General features: G+C 38.6%; 1 pseudogene; it reads right to left on the reverse strand.

Annotated features, from left to right (window-relative positions):
* Positions 1-13,939: 13,939 nt before the first annotated feature.
* Positions 13,940-14,038, reverse strand: LOC117084616 (annotated as a pseudogene).
* Between the last annotated feature and the right edge of the window lie 7,981 nt (positions 14,039-22,019).

Here is a 22,019-nt window from a genome sequence, read left to right on the forward strand (position 1 = left end):
TAACTGGTTGTGTCATTAAGTCTCATTTGTTAATATTGATCAGTTAATTAATGATAGTTATATAATGCTTTAAACATTTTTTAATCCCTTTTATTAAAAACAAATATAAGGCTTCTTTGGAGTGGGCAGAATGGGAGATATTAAATAAATCAAATGTTAAATAAGAAAAAACAGTTTTAATTGATAAAGCTGTGTTTCTAAAAGTAGCTTTTATCACCTTTACTATTACTTACATTTAAGTTGGCTGACTAGAAACTAGAAGGTGCCAGGCTATTAGACCTGAAAAAGTAGTGCCATGACCATGTTGAGGTAAAGTCAGGAAAAGTGTCATTCAAAATTATTCTGGGGATTTATATTATCCTGTATCCAGGGACTAAATTATTTAGCTCTACTAATTGTATAATAGAATATGGAAAGTCTATTTTACACTGAGGAAAGAAGCTCAGAATACTTCCTCTGAGTTGTACAAGTTTACTAATTTGAATAGATACTTTTTATTTTTGTTTTTAACAACCGCGTTAGTTAATTTTAGGTGCCCAACTTATACTGGATTAAGGGATACCCAGCTAGCTGGTAAAGGACTATTTCTAGGTCTATTTGTGAGGGTGTTTCTAAAAGAGATTGGCATTTGAATCAATGACCTGAATAAGCAAGCACCATCCAATGGACCGAGGTCTGGGATGAAATATAAAGGCGGAGGAAAGGTGAATTCTCTCTCACTTCTGGACCTGAGGAAATCTTCCTTTCCTGCCCTTGAACATCAGAACTCCAGGCTCTCCAGCCTTTGGACTCTGGGATTTGCACCAGCAGGTCCCAAGGTGCTCAGGCCTGCAGCCTTGGACTGACAGTTGCATCATTGCTTTCCCTGGTTCTGAGGCCTCCAGACTTGGACTGAGTCATGCTAGTGGCTTTCCAGGTTCTCCAGCTTGCAAACGGCCCATTGTGAGACTGACTTCCCAGCCTCTGTAACTGCATGAGCCAATTTCCCTAATAAATCCCCTTTCATCTCTCTCTCTCACTCTCTCTCTCTATATATAAAATATCCTTTATATATATCATTTATATATATTTACAATTTACATATAAATAAATATATAAATATATGTGTGTGTGTATGTGTGTGTGCATATGTGTGTGTGTGTGTATGTGTGTGTGTGTGTATATCTCCTTTGTCTCTGTCTCCCTAGAGAACCCTAGTACAGCAACTTAGATTTTTAAAGTAGCATTTGGCATCCACCTTCTCTCCACGTATGCTTTTAGTTTAGTACATCAGTGGAACCCGTAATTAGAGACAAATGTGAGATGTAGCTACATTTCCTCAGCTTTCCCTGACTCCAACATTTTTCCTCATCTGCAAAACTCTTCAGTTAAAAGACTAAGAATAAATCCTCATTAGCAACCAAAGGAGCTAGTCCCGTGGTAAAGCCCATTTTAAAAGCAGGCTACTTTTTTGGCCACTAATTGCTTTGCTTTATATTCAAGCTCTCTTGGGGGGTTTCCAAGGTCCTTCATGATCTTTTTCCTAGCTGCTGTCCCCGGACATCTACTTTATCAGGTCATTACTTTGTGATTCTTTACAGGTACCATCTAATCCACGTGTCTTCATCATTTAGCTTTTGCTTATTGTGGTTTTTATTCAACTAAGACAGTCTTCCCCAACTTCCATTCAGATTTTTTCCAAATCAATCCATCCACTCTCCTTTTAGCATATTTCTCTATAATTTCATGGATACTGTTTAATCATAATATGTCTCCCTCCATAGATATAATTTTTATGAAAAGATAGGCATTGTCTGGACCCCAGTGCCTGACACTTAGTAAGCGATAATATGTCTGTTGAATAAATACATAATTTCTATTGTCTATAAGTACTTGCTTGACTTCCTTACTAACTAGGCTGTGATCATTTAAGTATAGCTGCTTCTGGACAATATCACTGCCTCATGAAATACCAATGAGTTCATGGATAGTGAAAAAGTCATGGTTTATTAAAATCATGAGGTACCAGTGATGGCCAAAGGGAGAACAAGGAATAAAGTAAAAACGGATGAATCATGTGAGTTTCAGTAAGCACTTTTTTAGCATGCCGAGATGAACTATATTATGCTTCACTATCATATCCTCTAGAAGGCAGAATATTTCAACAATGAAATTTTTCAGAGCTGAGTGTTTATAGCAGAGCATTAACAGAAGATAAAAGGAAATATAAAAGGCTTCTGTATTTATGTTTCATCTATAAAGAAACCGGAATGAACTGTCCCTACTCAAGACCATAACAGAATGATTTAGGGTAAAAGATATTGTACCCTAAAGAGATATTACCCTGTAAGGAAGGTATTAACATTCAAAGGTGCATCCTATTTTTCTTCTCATTATTGGAATTTCATGTCCCAGGCAAAACAGATGACTCCTATTACTGTAGAACATCCCACACCCACAAATCATGCCAGAACTGTCCCAAAGGAAATCTTCAACTTTTATATCAATCTGGACATGTCATTATTTTTCAAATACTCTTACAAAAGAAGTGCTTCATCATTACTTTGACATCCTTGAGAATAACTCAAATGAATTCTATTCATTGCAAAGGAAAAAACACAATTATTTACATTTAATAGACCTGTTTTCTTCCTCTAGACTGAAAACCCTAATATCTTTAAAAAATTATTTTAGGTTTTCGGTTTATTTTAGATTCGGAGCACATGTGCAGGTTTGTTATATGGGCATATTGCATGATGCTGAGGTTGGGGGTACAAATGATCTTACCACCAAGGTAGTAAGCCTAGCACCCACTAGGTAGTTTTCAGCCCACAGTCCCTCTCCTTCTTTCCCTGCTGTAGTAGGCCCAGTGTCTATTGTTCCTATCTTTGTGTCCGTATGTACCCATGTTTCACTCCCACTTATACGGGAGAACATATGGTATTTGGTTTCCAGTTCCTGTGTTACTTAACTTAGGATAATGACTTCTTGCTGCATCCATGTTGCTGCAAAGGGCATGATTTCATTCTTTTTAATGGATGCATAGTATTCCATGGTGTATTGTACCACATTTTCTTTATTCAGCTCACCATTAGTGGGCATCTAGGTTGATTCCATGTCTTTGTTACTGTGAATAGTGAATTTATTTGAATATTTTATTCATTCCTATTTCCTTGCACGAACCCTGATTGCAGGCTTCTTAGTTTCTCATTTTTGCTAAGTACCTTTTTTAATTGAGGTGAAATTCATATAATATATAATTGTAGTCATTTTAAAGTCATCAAGTAGCATTTAGTGTGTTTACAATGTGCTCACCAATTCTTTTACCTCTCTCTGGTTGATTCCTTATATTAGTGTTCTCCAGAGAAACAGAGCCAATAGGATATTTAGAGAGATATATATGAGGGAATTTATTTTGAAAATTGGTTCACAGGATTGCGGGGGCTGAGAATTCTCATGAGAAGCTGTCTGCAAAGGGGAAAACAAGGGAAGCCTGTGGTGTAATTCATTCATGTCTGAAGGCCTGAGAACCAGGGCAGCCCATGATGTAACTCCCACTCTGAGAACACAGGGCCACCGGTGTAGGTCCTGAAGTTTGAAGCCCAGAGTGCCTGAAGTTCTGATGTCCAAGGGCAGGAGAGGGTGGATTTCTCAGCTCTGGGAGAGACTCTGATCTTCCTCTGCTTATTTTGTTCTATTCAGGTCCATAATGGGCTCGATGAGTCCAACCCATGTTGGTGAGGGCACATCGTGTTTATTTAGTCTGCTGATTCAAATGTTTATCTCTTCTGGATACATTTTCCCTCAGACACATGCAGGAATCATGTTTTACCAGCTATACGGGCATCCCTTAGTCCAGTCAAATTGACACAGAAAGCTAATCACACTTCTTTTTCTATGAATATAACAAACTTCTATTGTCTCTTTATGCCTGAGCTCAACCCTGTGTCTTCAGAACTCACCAGATAAACTGATGTCTAAATTTCCTGAGAAAAACTGAGGCCTCACAATCTCTCTCTGTCTCCCTGTCAACCTAGATTTTCACTCTCTTTCACCTCTTCTTCTTTCTCTCTCTCTTTTTTTTTTTTTTTTTTTTTTTTTGAGACAGGATCTTGCTCTGTCACCAAGGCTAAAGTGCAGTGGTGTGATCTTGGCTCACTCCAGCCTCCGCCTCTCAGGCTCAAGCAATTCTTGTGCCTCAGCCTCCTGAGTAGCTAGGATTACAGGTGTGCGCCACTACACCCAGCTAATTTTTGTATTTTTAGCAGAGATGGGCTTTCACCATGTTGGCCAGGCTGGCCTCAAACTCCTGACCTCAGTTGATCTGCCCGTCTTGGCCTCCCAAAGTGCTGGGATTACAGTGCGGGCCACCATTCTTGGCCCCTTCTTTATTGAAGAGGAAAAGCAATTTTCCTCCTGTCCAGAACAACCTTTCCTTTCTTCTACTTCATTTTCTTAATTTTCTTGGCATCTTCCTTTAATTCCTAATGAGCTTTTTCTTCTGCCTATTTTGCCTGGTCTACAAATGTATCCAATATTTCTCCATTCTGAAAACAGCCTTAGGTCAATACTTCTTCTTTCCAGATACCTGTTTTTCTCCTTCCCTTCATCACTGCTAAACTTCTCAAGAGTAATTCATATTCTCTGCCTCATTTAAAAACTATTTTGTTTATTAGTTAATCCTCCACCCAACTCAGCTGTCCCACTAACACTGCTCTTATAAAAGTCACCATTCACTTCCTGTTTGCTAAACTGAAGGCCTCAGTCATAATTCTCATTGACCTTTTAACCAAATTTGACACATGTTAACCAAAGCCTCCTATCTGATCTGAAATACTCTTAGTCTTTGGTTGTTGTGCCCTGCCTCTCTCAGGATTCCTTTCCAGCCTCTCGGATTTCAGGGGTTTGGAGGTGGGAGTGGGGCAACTCTGGGAACATCATCCTTTAAATGTGAGTTTTTCCAAACTTCAACTTTGACTTTCTGTTTACTTTATATACTTCCATAGCTGGTTTCATAACCTTTCATTGTATCTCCTGTCTTCTATTTTAGTTGCTTTGCAAACTGAATAAGCACCACCAAAAGCATTGGGAAGTGAACTTGTATCTTTTGGGTATTAATATTTGGAACTGCAACCTGAACTTTTTCACCCCCAGTACAAAATTACTTTGAGGTCTTGAGTTTTATCTTAACTCATGTAGATTTTATATTCTAATTGATATTATACCCACCAACGTTTAATTTTAAAAAGAACATGTTACTGTGGAACTAAGCTATCAGTTGAGGTAGTTTGGCTTCAGGATTTTCTTTTCTTAAACTTCATCCAATATACTGTGAGTCTCTCCCTGTCTCTCCAGGAATTGGGGATTTGGTGTGTACATGGAAGGGGTATAGTTTAACCTTTCCTTAGTCACCTCTTATTTTTAGTTCCTGCTTCTAATACAGTTCACTTTATGTATTATTTTGCTGTCTTTTAGTACCATCCATTCTTGTCAGGATATTATCATTCCAGATGTGGAAGATGGACTCTTCAGGTTTTCCCAAACATAGCTGACACAATGAATTTGTAGGCATAGCACACTGACTGAAGGTTTGATGGCAACTAAGTGGACCTTAATAAAGTAAGTACAAATTTATATTAGCCATTTCTGTTTATAAAATTTCTCTGTGATCACATCATGTGATCATTTTCCATTTGCCTCTGTCTCTTTGCTTCCTGAAGATTTTCTGCATCTACAATGAGAATAAGAACCACTTCCTTAACCTCTTCCTATAAACTTAATTCTTTCAGCATGGAGTAGTGACAGGTTGACAATCCTTCATGTGAAAATCCAAAATCTGAAATGCACAAAAACCTAAAACTTTTTGAGTGCTGACCTGATACCACAAGTGGAAAATGCCACACCCGAGCTCATGTGACAGGTCACAGGCAAAATGCTGTCAAAACTTTGTTTCATACACAAAATTATTAAAAGTATTACAAAAATTTACCTTCAGGCCATGTGTATATAAATCATAAAAAAAAAAAGCTTAGATTTGGGTTCCATCCCCAAGATATCTCATTATATATATACAAATATTACAAATTCTGAAAAATTTGAAATCTGAAACACTTCTGGTCCCAAGCATCTTGGATAAGGGATACTCAACTTGTACTTTGAATTTAGCTTTTAATCTGTTTTCATCGCAAATGCTTGAAATTACTTACCGTGGAGTAAAATGGATGATCCAAGAGGACACTTCTTGTATCTCCTGAAATGTGGTATCATCTCGGTGTGCTGCTGAGTATACTCACTTTGGAGTGTGCCCTACATTTTGAGAGTTCAAATTCTTTGGAGATAATTTCCAAAGATTTATCTCTGGTTCTGATTTCTGTATATATATATTTTAAAATCTGTACCTCTAGAGTATCCACAGTGCCTATCTGGCATTACAAAATAAACAGAGCCAGAAATTAATAACTTTTTATTAATTCTGGCAAATCTGTTTTTTTTTTCTGTTGTATTCTCTATTTTAAATAAAAGGATTATCCTTCACTTGAGTACTTTCTCTAAAAACCTCATGCATGTGTAACTTCATGCTTCCTTCTTCCCTTGCTTCTCTCATGTGTATACATACATATATGTAAACACACATATAATTCAGCCATCAAGTCTTGTAAATACTACTACTATATTATTTGGGAATTTGCTTCTTTTTCTGAATTACCACTGTAGACCCCTTGTTTTAGGCTCATATTCACTCTTACCTGAATTATTGCATTTGTCTCTTAAATGTCTTTCTGTCTCAACTTTCTAATCACCTTGTCTTCATTCCCCTTTTTTGTCATTACATATTTTTTGAAAACAAAGATTAAGTTGTTCTTGTACCTTAAAACTGTATTTGTATGGCCAGGTGCAGTGGCTCATGCCTGTAATCCCAGCACTTTAGGAGGCTGAGGCGGGGGGGATCACAGGGTCAAGAGATCGAAACCATCCTAGCTAACATGATGAAACCCGTCTCTACTAAAAATATAAAAAATTAGCCGAGCATGGTGGCATATGCCTGTAGTCCCAGCTACTCAGGAGGTTGAGGCAGGAGAATTGCTTGAACCTGGGAGGCAGAGGTTGCAGTGAGCTGAGATCGCGCCACTGCCCTCCAGCCTGGGCATCAGAGTGAGATTCTGCCTTAAAAAAAAAAAACAAAACAAACAAAAATAAAAACAAAAAACTGTCTTTGTTTGCTCACTGCCTAAAGGGGGAAGTTCAAACTCATTTTATTTTTGTCTATGTTTTTTGTTTGTTTGTTTCTCTTTATATACAATTTCTTTTATGCCTTCTATAGCTCAGCTACTCTAGATGGTACTTATTTTTTGAACACATTTGTTTGCGAAAAGATACTATATGCCAAACATTGTTATAAGTGCAGAGAATAAAAAATCTACCCCAAATGTTCTACTCCGAAAGAGCTTCACTTTTAAGACTCCTTTGGTTTGGTCACTGCTATGGTTTGAAGATTTGTCTCCTCCAAAACTCACGTCGAAACTTAATCCCCAAGGTGGCAGGATTGAGAGGTGGAGCCTTTAAGGGCTGATTGGGTCACGAGGTTTTGCCCTCACGAATGGATGAATCCATTCATGGATTAATGGGTTATCATGGGAGTGAGACTGGTGGCTTTATAAGGAGAGGAAGAGAGGCCTGAGCCAGCACATTAGCATGCTCAGCCCTCTTGCCATGTGATGCCCTGCACTGCATTGAGAATTGGCAAGGAGCCCCAACCAGCAACCAGACTCTCATGAGACAGGAATGACTCCTTGACTTTGGACTTTTCAGCTTTCAAGACTGTAAGAAATAAATTCCTTAAAAAATTGATTATACAGTTTCAAGTAATCTGTTATAAGTAACAGAAAATAAGCTAAAACACAAAACTGGTACTGATACATGGAGTGTTGCTGATAATGAATAACTGAAAATGTGGAAGCAGCTTTGAAATTGGGTAATGGGCACAGGCTGAAAGAATTTGGAGGAGCCTAGATTCTGCAGAGAGCCTAGAAGACCAGGGAATGTTTGGAACTCCTTAGAAACTGGTTAAGTAGTGGTGACCAGAATGCTTATAGAATTATGAACAAAAAAGGCCATTCTGATGAAGTTTCAGGTGAAATTGAGGAATAAGGTATTGGAAACTGGGGTAGAAGCCATACTTGTTGTAAATTGGAAAAGAACTTGGCTGAACCAGGTTCATGCCTGAGGGCTTTGTGGAAGATCAAACTTGAGAGTCATTATCGTATCTGGCAAAATAAATTTCTAAGCAAAGTATAGAAGGAGCTGCATGGTTACTTTTGGCTCCTTACACTGAAATTCAGGAGTAAAGGGATGATTTAAAGAAACAATTCATAATTTAAAAGAAAAACAGAGTGGGAAGATTTACAAAATCGAGTCAGGCCACATAAGGAGTCAAAAAGTGTGTTCAAGACAAGAGACCCAAAATGTAGTCCAGGGACCATTTGCTAAAGAGATTAGCATGGATAGAAGGGAGCCAGATGTTATTCCACAGAACAATGGAATAAAGACCTCAAAGGCATTTCAGATATCTTTGAAACTGCTCCTTTCATAACAGGCTAAGAGGTCTAGGAAGGCAGAATGATTTTTGGGTACAGGTAAGGAGTGCCCTCCATAGGCTCCTGCACGGAGATCCCTTAGGTATATGGTCTCTATATTTCAGCACAGCACTCCTTGACCACCCAGCTGTGGCTCAATTGTCCCCAGGGGTGGCTTCACTAGGCACTGCTCCAAAGGTACAAACCTTAATCCTCAGGGACATCCACATGATGTTGATTCTTCAGGTCCACAGAATGCAAGAGCTGTGGAGGCATGACAGCTTCTACCTAATTTCAAAGAATGTGTCAAAAAGCCTGTGGGCCCAGGCAGAGACTTGTTGCAGGGGAGAAACCACCACAGAGAACCCCATATTAGGGAAAATGACTTGGGGAGATGTAGGAGTGGAATTGCCCCTGAGATCTTAGAACTGTAGAGCTACTAGGGTGCAACACCAGCCTGGAAGAGTGGAAGAGCAGGCTGAGCCATGGAAAGTCATGGAAGCAGGCTGCCTGAGGACTTGGAGGCCCAACTCCTTTACCAGTATGTTCAGAATGCTGGATATGGAGCCATGGGAGATTATTCTCTAGCTTTAAAATCTAATGCCTGAACTTTTGGTGCCCTCAACCTTGTACTTGTCAGCCTCCATCACTGTAAGAAATAAATTCCTTTTAAAAAATAGATTGCCCAGCTTCAGGTATTTTGTTATAAGTAACAGAAGACAAACTAATACAGTTGTGCTGTTTTCTCTGCATAAAACATAATTCTCTCACTTTTGCCCTGATAAACTTCTATTTGTTGTTTAAGTCCCCATTGAATATTACTTCTGTGAAGTCTTTCTTTTTTACTCTAGAAAGAATGAATTATCCTGTCTATATTCTGGCCAAATATTTTTATGCTCCTGTACATTTTTGTTGGTATTAGCTCCTAAATACTTCACAAAAATATTTATTTCTGACCATCTTCAACACTGCTACTCTTGGCAAAGCCACCAACACCTTCCATCTTTACTGCTACAGTCTTTTTCTATCTGGTTGTTCTTTACCCACATTTGCTTCTATCCATTCTCTCCACTGCAGCCACAGTGCAGTGACTGCAGTCACCGCTCTCCAGCAAAATCTCTTCAGTGGCTTTCTTGGCTCTTAGATGAGGATTAGCATTCTTAATTTAGTATCCTACTCTCTGCCTGGCCTGGCCTACATTAGCAGCCTAATCTTATACTTTTTCCTTCCTTGTACTTTGCTCTCCCTTCATTCTGGATGTTACTCAGTTTCTCAAACAGCTGTTCATGAGACTTTAGCAATATGTTAATTTCTCACTCTAGAAATCCACCAGTCCCCTTTTTATTTTATTTAGCTCACCCTGCCTCTGTCATCAAATCTTGACTGAATCATCATTTGTCCAGGGAGGTCTTTGCTGCCCTCCATGATAGATTCAGTACCTCTATTACACACTCACATAACACCATATTCCTTTCCTTCACAGAATTACCCATTTTAATGATTATTTTTATTATTCCTTTATAAATATCCATCTGCTCTACAGAATCGTGTATACTATTAAAGCAGCCTTTTTTTTTTCCCACCTTGGATTCCAGTTCCTGGAAGAATGCGCTCAATAAATATATCTTGAATGAATAGAACATAATATATTATGTTTTAGCAAGATTGTAAGTGCCTTCCTTGAGATCAGGGCCCATGGATCTCTCATATTGCTATCCTCAGAACCTAACACAGTGCCTGAGTTACAATAAAACATCGAATTCAGGGGGGTCCGATCCAAGATGGCCAAATAGGAACAGCTCCGGTCTGCAGCTCCCAGCGTGATCGATGCAGAAGACAGGTGATTTCTGCATTTCCAACTGAGGTACCTGGTTCATCTCATCGGGACTGGTTGGACAGTGGGTGCAGCCCACGGAGGGTGAGCTGAAGCAGGGCGGGGAGTTGCCTCACCCAGGAAGTGCAAGGGGCCAGAGGATTTCCCTTTCCTAGCCGAGGGATGCTGTGACAGACTGTACCTGGAAAAATGGGACACTTACGCCCAAATACTGCACTTTTCCAACTGTCTTAGCAAATGGTACACCAGGAGATTATACCTTGTGCCTGGCTCAGCAGGTCCCACGCCCATGGAACCTTGCTCACTGCTAGCGCAGCAGTCTGAGATCGACCCGTGAAGCAGCAGCCTGGCAGGCGGAGGGATGTCACCATTGCTGAGGCTTGAGTAGGTAAACAAAGAGGCTGGGGAAGATTGAACCCACCGCATCTCACCAAGGCCTGCTGCCTCTGTGAACTCCACCTCTAGGGGCATGGCATAGCTGAATGAAAGGCAGCAGAAACTTCTGCAGACTTAAATGCCCCTGTTTGACAGCTCTGAAGACAGCAGTGGTTCTCCCAGCATGGTGTTTGAGCTCTGAGAATGGACAGACTGCCTCCTCAAGTGGGTTTTTTGAAACCAATGAGAACAAAGACACAACATACCAGAATCTCTGGGACACATTTAAAGGAGTGTGTAGAGGGAAATTTATAGCATTAAATGCCCACAAGAGAAAGCAGGAAAGACCGAAAATTGACACCCTAACATCACAATTAAAAGAACTAGAGAAGCAAGAGCAAACACTTTCAAAAGCTAGCAGAAGGCAGCCGGGCGTGGTGGCTTATACCTGTAATCCTGGCACTTTGAGAAGCCAAGTCAGGCGAATCATGAGGTCAGCAGATTGAGACCATCCTGGCTAACATGGTGAAACCCCATCTCTACTAAAAATACAAAAAATTAACCGAGCGTGTTGGCGGACGCCTCTAGTCCCAGCTACTCAGGAGGCTGAGGCAGGAGAATGGCGTGAACCCAGGAGGTGGAGCTTGCAGTGAGCCGAGATTGCACCACTGCACTCCAGCCTGGGCAACAGAGTGAGACTCCATCTCAAAAACAAAAACAAAACAAAACAAAAAAAGCTAGCAGATGGCAAGGAATAACTAAGATCAGAGCAGAACTGAAGGATATGTGGACACAAAAAACCCTTCAAAAAAACAATGAATTCAGCAGCTGTTTTTTTTTAAAAGATGAACAAAATTAATAGACTGCTAGCAAGACTAATAAGAAAAGAGAGAAGAATGAAATAGATGCAATAAATAATGATAAAGGGGATATCACCACCAATCCCACAGAAACACAAACTGCCATCAGAGAATACTATGAACACCTGAACACCTCTATGCAAATAAACTAGAAAATCTAGAAGAAATGGATAAATTCCTGGAGACATACACCCTCCCAAGACTAAACCAGGAAGAAGTTGAATCTCTGAATAGACCAATAACAGGCTTTAAAATTGAGGCAATACTTATTAGCTTAGCAACCAAAAAAGTCCAGAACCAGATGGATTCAGAGCCGAATTCTACCAGAGGTACAAAGAGGAGCTGGTACCATTTCTTCTGAAATGATTCCAATCAATAGAAAAAGAGGGAATCCTCCCTAACTCATTTTATGAGGCCAGCATCATCCTGATACCAAAGCCTGGCAGAGACACAGCAAAAAAGGAGAATTTTAGACCAACATGGGACAATGTGCACATGTGATACGTCCTTCACTCTTCACGAGTCTCTTTCATTAGCATCATTCTAAGATGGGAGGAACGTCTTAGAGAGAAAGACGTAAAGCTGAGGCAGCTGACGCCGTAGAATGAGCACTGACTTAGAAACAGAATTGTTCATTGACACACTGAGAGAAAGAGCTAACACAGAAAGCAGCTTAATATGGTATAGCCGCGCGGAAATGACTTGGGCTCTGGTGGCAAAGATCTAGGTTCCCCTTCCAGATGATTAGCTGTGAGCGAGCTATTATTCTTTAAGTTTCAGCTTTGGAATATTTAAAATAGGAATAATATCCATGTCAAAGTATCAATGCGACATGTAAATGAGCTATGGCATGTAGATATTTAAATACAGTGCTTGATGTATAATAGGTATTCTGTAAAAAAGTTAGCTTTTACATAGTAATAATATTATATTTAATTATAATAGTCAAAATGTTATCTTAAATTATTTTAACCAATAAAACTTCCAATGGTCAAGTTAAAATTGTACTCCTCAATAAATGGTGTAACTGTTAATCTTTTTTTAAATATCACATTCAGTTTAAATCCTCTCTATTCTCAAAGACAAATACATTCTTGGCTCAGGATATGTCTCCGTGTCAGGGTTTTTCTCACTTTCTTCTCCAAGGTCCAGTAAGAAGGCTCTTTTTGCAGATATTCCCTGTAGCCTGAACTTGGGTGGCTATGTACAATACCGAGTGCCATACCTTGTGCCAACCATGCACCTTTTCTCTTAAAGGAGAAGGAACTTCTGAAAGTGGGGGGACTTGCCAGTCATTTGTATACTGTATAATTCTACTAATTTTTTTTATCAGTATCATTACACTTTCTATCAAAGTGTATCAAACATGTACATTTTCTACATTTATTTCATATAAAACTTTATTTTCAAATTCTTAAAAAGTTTGTGAAAAGTTACTATAATAAATGAAAGGCAGTCATGAATTGAAACAGAAGAGTTAGATTGAAAGCTATGGTTAAGTGCCATAAAGCAGAGACAAAAATAAAACAGACATGAAGGAAGAAACAGAGCAGCCGTGAGGCTCCAGTGGCCTGGAGAGAGAGCGGGATGATTTGGTTCCAGTTCTTCAAGGGGGATTGGCTGCTCATATTGCTCTTTGCTTGTGTGACACAGTCTTTGTCTTTGGTTGGGTTCCCCAATCTAAGGAAATGTTAAACGAGGCACCTGAAAGATACTCTTTGCGTTAGGTCAGTTTCTTCAAAATAAGGAGATGTTAGGCAAGGATTCATACGCAAGTAATTTATTAAAGAAATGCTCCGGGTTAAATTGGCAAGAGTATGAGGGAAGGAGGGGAGGGAAGGTAAGAAGCCAGGGTACCACTTCAAGCAGGGGTGATGCCAGTCTGATTCAGCAGGGAGTTTTGGAATGTAAGTTACAAGGCACTGTTTGTCCTGACTTAAGGCAAGGGAACTGGGCTGTCATACTCCCACACCAATGAGTCATTAGCTTGTGACCATCTTGGGAGGCACGGTGGTTGCAAATTCCAAGCATTTCCCGTTTTCTGCTTATGCTGGCAAAGATGCTCCACCAGCTCAAGGCCCTACTTCAGAGAGGTTGGCTGGAGTGGCATCCGGAACTGTGGCAGAAGCAATTTTTTTTTTTTATGCCGGGAAGTTTGTGGTAATGAGTTACAGTCGCCATAGGAGTCACACAGCGACCATGCTTTTTTATGAAAGAATCAGCAGGCAAAAAACTGCTTTCTCAAATACCTCACAACTTTCTAAATGCTTCGTCTCAATTTCTATACCAAATTCCATCATGATCTTTAAATCTTTTTTTAATACTAATAAATTTTTAGAATGTGTCATCCTTGCACAGGGGCCATGCTAATCTCTGTATCATTCTAATTTTAGTATATGTACTGCCAAGGTGAACACTAAATCATTCTTTGATTAGCACTATACACTTATATCTGTAGAATAAATACACTGTTCTTTTTTTTGCATAAAGTATCTCAAATGAATTTCTGTACCTGCAGTCAAAATAATATTGATTAAGATTGCTTCCATTGTTCCTTCTCCCTAGAAAACAGACTTGTATTTATGAAGCTGACCAGTGCTCCTTCCTTGATGTTGCTAGTAGCTAGATCTTCTGGTTGTCCATCATCTCTTCATGAGGGTTAAAGATTCAGGACACTTTCATTTGTAGCCCTATCATAGGCAGATTCCAAGACACTCCTGTTGAACCACATCGATGGTGACTAAATTCGATTTTTCTGGGATTGGCAGGCAATTAAATAATGTGTAGACTGGTCTTAATTGTGGACCTATCTCTCTTCATTATTAAGTCTTTTAAGAGTGTCGAAATTTGGCTAGGTTTCTACCTCTTTTAATATGTCTATTTACTGAGTTTGTTATGTTTTCCATAATAGAAACTCATGACCAAAAAAACAGTGCATATCTAATCTTTAGACTGGATAATCTTCATCTCTACTCAATACATTTTTTCTTTCTTCATTAAAATATTTACTTATTAGTTCATTTCTTTTTCTCTCATATACAAATATCTTTCTTTCCTACTAAAGGTCATGAGAGAAAAATTATTTTATATGACCATTATAAACTCATGAATATGCAGGAAGTCACTGTACTAAATGGAAGAAAGTTACAAAATTAGTGATAGTTTCAGACCAAAATTTAGATTGATAGTTATGTTTAGGCTGATTTTATACTTGTTGATAACTTTTTATGTTTCATCTAATAAGAAATTTGTGGTGAGTGTCCAATAAAAAAGGGAAAGAAGGAAGGTAAATTAGGATTTTGTCTCATAAAGTTTATTGGTGTATTTAAATCTTACATTCTGAAATAATATTTTGAAAGGCATTTGGCATTTCTTGAAACACTACATAAAGACATGAGAGTTGAAATGATAGTTCTCTATAAAACTATCAGTTGAAGGCAAAAATTTCATCAGCTCATTGATACTTTCTATGGTGAAAGAAGTCATTAATAGAATTTTGCTTCCCTGTAGTTTTTGCTTTATTTAAATATTGGAAAGGTTTTATTTCTAGAAAAAAATTTAAGGGCTTTACAAGATAAGAACTTTTGTATTTAAATCCAGAATCACTCTTTTATCAAATTGAGCTTTTGATTTTCATATTCTGACTGGAAGAAAGATTTTAATTGATAAGATATGAATCCATTAAATAATTTCATCATGATTATGATTTGAACGATTACACTCACCCTCAGTATTAGAGATGATACTAAAAATTAAGTAGAAGGGAATTGGACCTCATTTGATTTTTTACTCTTGAAAACAGATGAAATTGTCTAAATGAGAAAAGTATGATCTGTGTTGCGTGTTTAACATTTCCAATTTAAATTGCTTTGCCTTCCTCTGTATGTGCACTTATATTTGTCCATTTATGTACACAGTTTTTTTTAGTTGCATTAAAAAGGCACTACAGTTATAAATATCGTTTCAATTGTAACTTGTGATTTTGGAAAAAGTTATATAAATAACACAACTTTGAACTTTTGATAGATCTTCTATATGAAATATCCAGATTACTAAACAGGAAATAAGAAATATTATTTGCTCCCTGTGGTTTTATCAGCTAGATTGACTTGGTTCTGACTTCAAACACCCACTGCCTAGGTCTTCTGATAAATAAAAGTGCTTGGGTTTACATCTATGGTATGTTCCAGCGAACCCTTGCTAAGCTCTTTTTGGTAAGATGAAGGCTATCAGCATGAACCAAAACAAATAGCACACTCTTTTTTTTGGTTTGTTTTTTGACTTTTCTTACCATTTCAAATAAGCTGATGTGTGCTGGATTGACCACACGATGGCAGTACATGAATGCCTTATAAATGAAAGCAAAGTAAAATGACTCTTCAGACTGTGCAATCGCCCCAAGTATCCTCTTAAAACACAAATGTGGCCGGGCGCGGTTGACTCACACCTGTAATCCCAGCACTTTGGGAGGCCGAGGCGGGCGGATCACGACGTCAGGAGTTCGAAATCATTCTGGCCAACATGGTGAGACCCCGTTTCTACTAAAAATACAAAAATTAGCCGGGTGTGGTGGCGGCTGCCTGTAATCCCAGCTACTTGGGAGCCTGAGGCAGGAGAACTGCTTGAACTCAGGAGGCGGAGGTTGCAGTGAGCCGCGATGGATCGCACCACAGCACTCCAGCCTGGGTGAAAGAGCAAGACTCCGTCTCGAAAAATAAATAAATAAATAAAACCCACGAATGTGTCCCAACTACTCCACGGAATATCTTTCATATTGAAAATATGGTCAATTTATGTCTGTAATATTGAGATTTTCCCTTTCACCACAGACTGATAGAATTGTTACTACTCAGTGAAAGCAGGTATATTTTAAAGACATTGCTTTGGTTTTATTTTAATTGAAAGAATGGCCAGGCATATATTATAATCAGTAGGCATAAAGTAGCGTTAACCCCTCACTAACTTATATAGCGCTTGCAAAAACAGTAATTTCTATAAAGTATTTTTCCACTCTATTAATTCTCAAGACATCCCTCAGAGGTTACTAATAAACTAAATAACTATTTTAATGATGAAAAATGTAACCTAGATATTAAAATTTCAAGACAAGTGGAAAATAATGGAAGTTATCTTTTAGAAGGGGACAGTTTTTGGGTCAATGGTTGTACTCCTATCAACCAAAGTGACATAAAATCAATAGATAGGAGTACGCATGTTTTAAAAGAGAAATGAGGCAACAAAAAGTAAATAAGATCTCTTTGATTTATAAAAGAGTTAAGTCTTGTAATCTATATTGTACTAATGAAATGTAGGGACAGAAAGTATTTATTCTTATTATTCGTACATTTTTCATGACACCTTATTTCTTTTTATTGTTGTTTTCAAGCTGCTTGTTCAAGTTTTCAAAAACGATTCAGTTAATTCTGCCTGTGACAAGTAACCATACTGTCCAATCATTCATTCTATAGGGAAAATATTTCTACCAGTTTTTTGAGGTTGCCCTTTGAATAACAGACATTCCAAATGTCCATATAATCTGAGTACACCATCTTGCTCTTCTACATTACTTTTGCTTGTCTTAAACATACCCAAGCCGAATTGCATATCCTGTCTTCATTGTTTGACCCTACTTGACATTATGTGTTTCCTGAGCCTTTTTGGGAAAATCAGTTATTGATACAAATTCCTGTAGTTAAAAAAAAAAAATCTTCTGGCAGTTGAAAACTAAGCACAGAACTCCTAGTTGTCCTGTGGATACTTCTGAGAATGGACAACGATCGATCTGTTTCCCTTTACTAACTTACTTGTATGCATAAACTATACCATATGCAGAATCTCAGAGGTAATCTATTAAAAGAAGGAAATCTTGTCCCTTCTAATTTTATCTTTGGATTAGTCTGTTCTCTGTTGTTTAGATTGCTCCCTTAAATCACTTGTGTTTGCAAAAAGTAAAAGCTACAGAGATAGAACTCACAGCAAATTGTATCTTCCTCTTATCTCCTTTCTCTGCCTCATTCATCCTTTCATTTCCTTTTCTCTCTCCTCTCTGCTCCCTTTTTCTTAAATTTGGAATTCTAGTTTCTCAAAGACAGAGGAGAATTGTAGGAAATACGGGAGGAAATGCACAATTATCAAATTACAACCTCAAGGGATACAGTAATAAACATCAATCTGAAGTTATTTGGGAATAGATTGCATGGTTATTACAGACACATGCAAACTGTATGTAAATAAACTTGTGACCCACTTACGTATTGGTCTTGGAAGTCATACCTCACTTCTTAAATGCTGCTTAGTCTGACTATCCTGAAATTTCTCTATCTTCAGCATGAAAGATTATCCCCATTAAAAATAATATCAATATTTTCATTTCAATAGCTTTAAATATGGAGCCAAAATAAGCATATGTGAACTGTTGCTTCATCCTGTCATCCTCATCTATTTAGTCATGATAATTACACTACTATAACCAGCTTGAATTTTCTTTTACTTCTAATTCTAAAATGATCCATGTTACTATGATGAATATGTGTTTTTATGGAGCTGGCTCCATTTCCTCATCCTTAGGATTGGGTGATTGTGTTCCCTCTTGGGATGAATTAGAGTAGTATATTTGAGATTATATTTCATTAGTTTTATTGCTGCTTGTTAAAGTTTTATTATCCTCTCTGTTTTATATTTCAGGCTGGCAACACTTGCCAGCAGTGCTAAGTGACTGGATATATATGAATCATAAGTTTGCAGCCGAAGAACATGCTGTCTGCAAATATAATGGTGACTTAGAAGTGATATTTTATAATGCTATTAAACATATGCATACGCAAAACGGCTGTCTAGAATCAAGGAACTTTATTGCAAATTTTCTCTCATCCCAGTTCAAGTTTGCAGCATTTCTCATAAGTAGTATATAATATGCTTTAAATAGGAATTCATTCATTCTGAACGATTTCCATTTATTTCATGTAAGTGTTATCTACTATGTAGTTAGAATTCAATAATGTCTTTAAAGCAATCTAGCACTTGGGTAAAATCTGAAGCCACTTTGTGCTACTTAGGTTGATGTCTCTTTACTTAGCTGAATAAACAGTTAAGTAGGTACAACGAATACTTGCACATCACATAATTGAAGTAGTGCTAGACAGGTTGATGGTTGAACAGAAAGCATATGTTCTACTATAGGTACAATCCCCATTCTTCTGAATTCGCTATCCTGTGTAGCACTCCCTAATACATTTATAGCAGTTATTAAAACGTGTGCAACTGACCGGGCACGGTGGCTCAAGCCTGTAATCCCAGCACTTTGGGAGGCCGAGACGGGCGGATCACGAGGTCAGGAGATCGAGACCATCCTGGCTAACACGGTGAAACCCCGTCTCTACTAAAAAATACAAAAAACTAGCCGGGCGAGGTGGCGGGCGCCTGTAGTCCCAGCTACTCGGGAGGCTGAGGCAGGAGAATGGCGTAAACCTGGGAGGCGGAGTTTGCAATGAGCTGAGACCCGGCCACTGCACTCCAGCCTGGGCAACGGAGCGAGACTCTTGTCTCAAAAAAAAAAAAAAAAAAAAAAAAAAGTGTGCAACTATTATCATATTATCATAGGGAACATTATTCAAATAAACTATCTGAAATTGGACTTTTTCTTAAAAGTAAATTTGTAAGCAAATCTTTGTTTTTCAAAAATGCAGTGTTTTCGTTTTCCAGTAAAGGGAATATTAGCTGCAACCTCTTTCAATAATGTAGTCTCTTGAAGAATGATTCATTTACAAATATTTATTAAGGTCCCATTATGTACCAAAGGATATCTTGAATTTTTTAAAAACACATTGTCATTTTGATATTATTAAACTTCACGTAATTGAAACTAGTAAATGATATGAAAATCTATGGTTAGCTTGATGTTCAATTACCAATAACCTAAAATTTATTGAACATTTTAGAAAAAAAGTTTAATCTATATTTTTATAGGGTTGCCCTTTCTTGGTAGTATTCTAACACTTAACAAATTTTATAGATTTGGATTAATCATGAAATCAAACTTCTCCTTACCCATTGAAAGCAAAACAGTACAAAAACAAAGTTTGTGTGAGAAAAAGAGGTAATCTAGAAATGTCAGCTTATGCATTCTCTAAGCAGACGGAATTTCATGCTTGCCTTCTGAGTGGCAATGCAGGGGGCCACAGACCCCTGAGCACACGGCATTATACTGTGTCCCAGCATTTATTCTAAGGGGCCAGGGAAGCATCAAAGAATTTGGCACATCCAACGTTAGAGAACTCTTGAGATCTCTGTGGTTTTTCACGTAACCGTGGAGATTTTTATTCAGTTTCCCACTGATTCTAAGAACCCAAGGGATCCTAAAAAAGAATGATCCTGAGACATCATAAGAATTTGAATTGTCTTTTAAAGAGCTTGGAGTTTGAGAACAAAATAAAACATAATGACAGTAGATTGTTTTGAAACTAAGCATTTACATGTGATGGGAACAAAAAAATTTAATATGTACATGCATGTCCCTTCTTTTCTGCTTGCCTCTAACTGCTAAGGCGAATTCCTTCCACTCCTGTATTATATTCATGCTAATTTGGGCCAATGAATAAAAACAATCTGAAAAGGAAAAAGTAGGGTATTTACTTTGGGAAGAGAGAAAAATAATGGGATTGAAGGAAAATAATAGAGGAAGGAAAGGCAAAAGCCCATATGGGGTGTTTGGGCTGAGCAGAGTGCTTGGTTGGGAGTTAAGAGTATTAGAGAGGGGCTGGCCGCTGTGGCTCACGCCTGTAACCCCAGCACTTTGGGAGGCCGAGGCAGGCAGATCATGAGGTCAGGAGATCAAGACCATCCTGGCTAACACGGTGAAACCCCGTCTCTACTAAGAATACAAAAACAACAACAACAACAACAACAAAACAAAACAAAAACATTAGCTGGGCGAGGTGGCGGCGCCTGTAGTCCCAGCTACTCGGGAGGCGGAGGCAGGAGAATGGCGGGAACCCGGGAGGCGGAGCTTGCAGTGAGCCGAGATCGCGCCACTCACTCCAGCCTGGGCGGCAGAGCGAGACTCCGTCTCAAGAAGAAAAAAAAAAAAAAAAGAAGAAGAGTATCAGAGAGGAAGCTGCTGCTACCCATGTGGGGAACAATGAGTTACAGAGAGTGCTATGATTTGAAACTCATGTTAAAATTTAATTGCCATTGTAACAGAATTAAGAGGTAGAAACTTGTAGAAAGGATTAGAGTGTGATGGCTCCACTGTCATGGGTGGCATTGCTGCCATTATGAAAGGGTGAGTTTGGCCCCATCTTGCTCTCTGTCGTGCTCTAGACTCTTCCAACTTTTACCTTGTGAGGATTCATTCTTTTTTCCCTCTGAAGGATGCAGTATGGAAGACGCCATCTTGGAAGAAGAGAATGACCTCACCAGACATGGAACTTGCCATTGACATAAGGTAGATTTCTCAGCTTTCAGAACTGTGAGCCAATAAATTTCTATTTATAAATTATCCAGTCTGTGGCATTGTGGTATAGCAGCATAAAACGGACTGAGGCAGGTGGAAAGAATAGAATGTGAGATGATCTGTGGTTTTTAAAGTATTTTTCCATTCTGTTGCGATTTTGAAAAGGACGTGTTTAAATGATTTGAATGTCTTTTAATTACTTCTGGTTACTGTTTGTGTTTCTCTGACCACACAAGGCTAAGTTGAGCCTGAATCACATGGGCATGGTTTTTATCCACAATACTCTACATTGCTGAAAGATATCAGTTTGCCAAATGTAGGAAACTCTTATGATTTTGCTTATCTCTTGGTAGGGAGCTTGTATCAGGCCATTTTTTCAGGCAGTGCAAAGACCGAAGTGTGATCACGCTCCTCTTCATTTTGAAGTTTTAGGCCTCTCATCTTTTTTTTTTTGAGACGGAGTCTTGCTCTGTCGCCCAGGCTGGAGTGCTGTGGCCGGATCTCAGCTCACTGCAAGCTCCGCCTCCCGGGTTTACGCCATTCTCCTGCCTCAGCCTCCTGAGTAGCTGGGACTACAGGCACCCGCCACCTCGCCCGGCTAGATTTTTGTATTTTTTAGTAGAGACGGGGTTTCACCGTGTTAGCCGGGATGATCTCGATCTCCTGACCTCGTGATCCGCCCGTCTCGGCCTCCCAAAGTGCTGGGATTACAGGCTTGAGCCACCGCGCCCGGCCTAGGCCTCTCATCTTTGGAGCAAAGTTTATGTTCTTGAATTACAAGACTCTTGAAAGAGAAAACCTTGTGGTGAGTGAGAGAAAATGAGCCTATAAGAAAAATCTTGGAAGGAGGCTTTGTTCAGTGCCACCGAGAAGGATTTGTAACAGCTATACTTTTTTTTCTAGATATGTAAAATTTTCTTAAATCTAAAATCTGAAATATTTTGGGA

Source organism: Trachypithecus francoisi, unplaced genomic scaffold (assembly GCF_009764315.1).
Source record: "Trachypithecus francoisi isolate TF-2019V2 unplaced genomic scaffold, Tfra_2.0 Lachesis_group0, whole genome shotgun sequence".
NCBI lineage: Eukaryota > Metazoa > Chordata > Mammalia > Primates > Cercopithecidae > Trachypithecus > Trachypithecus francoisi.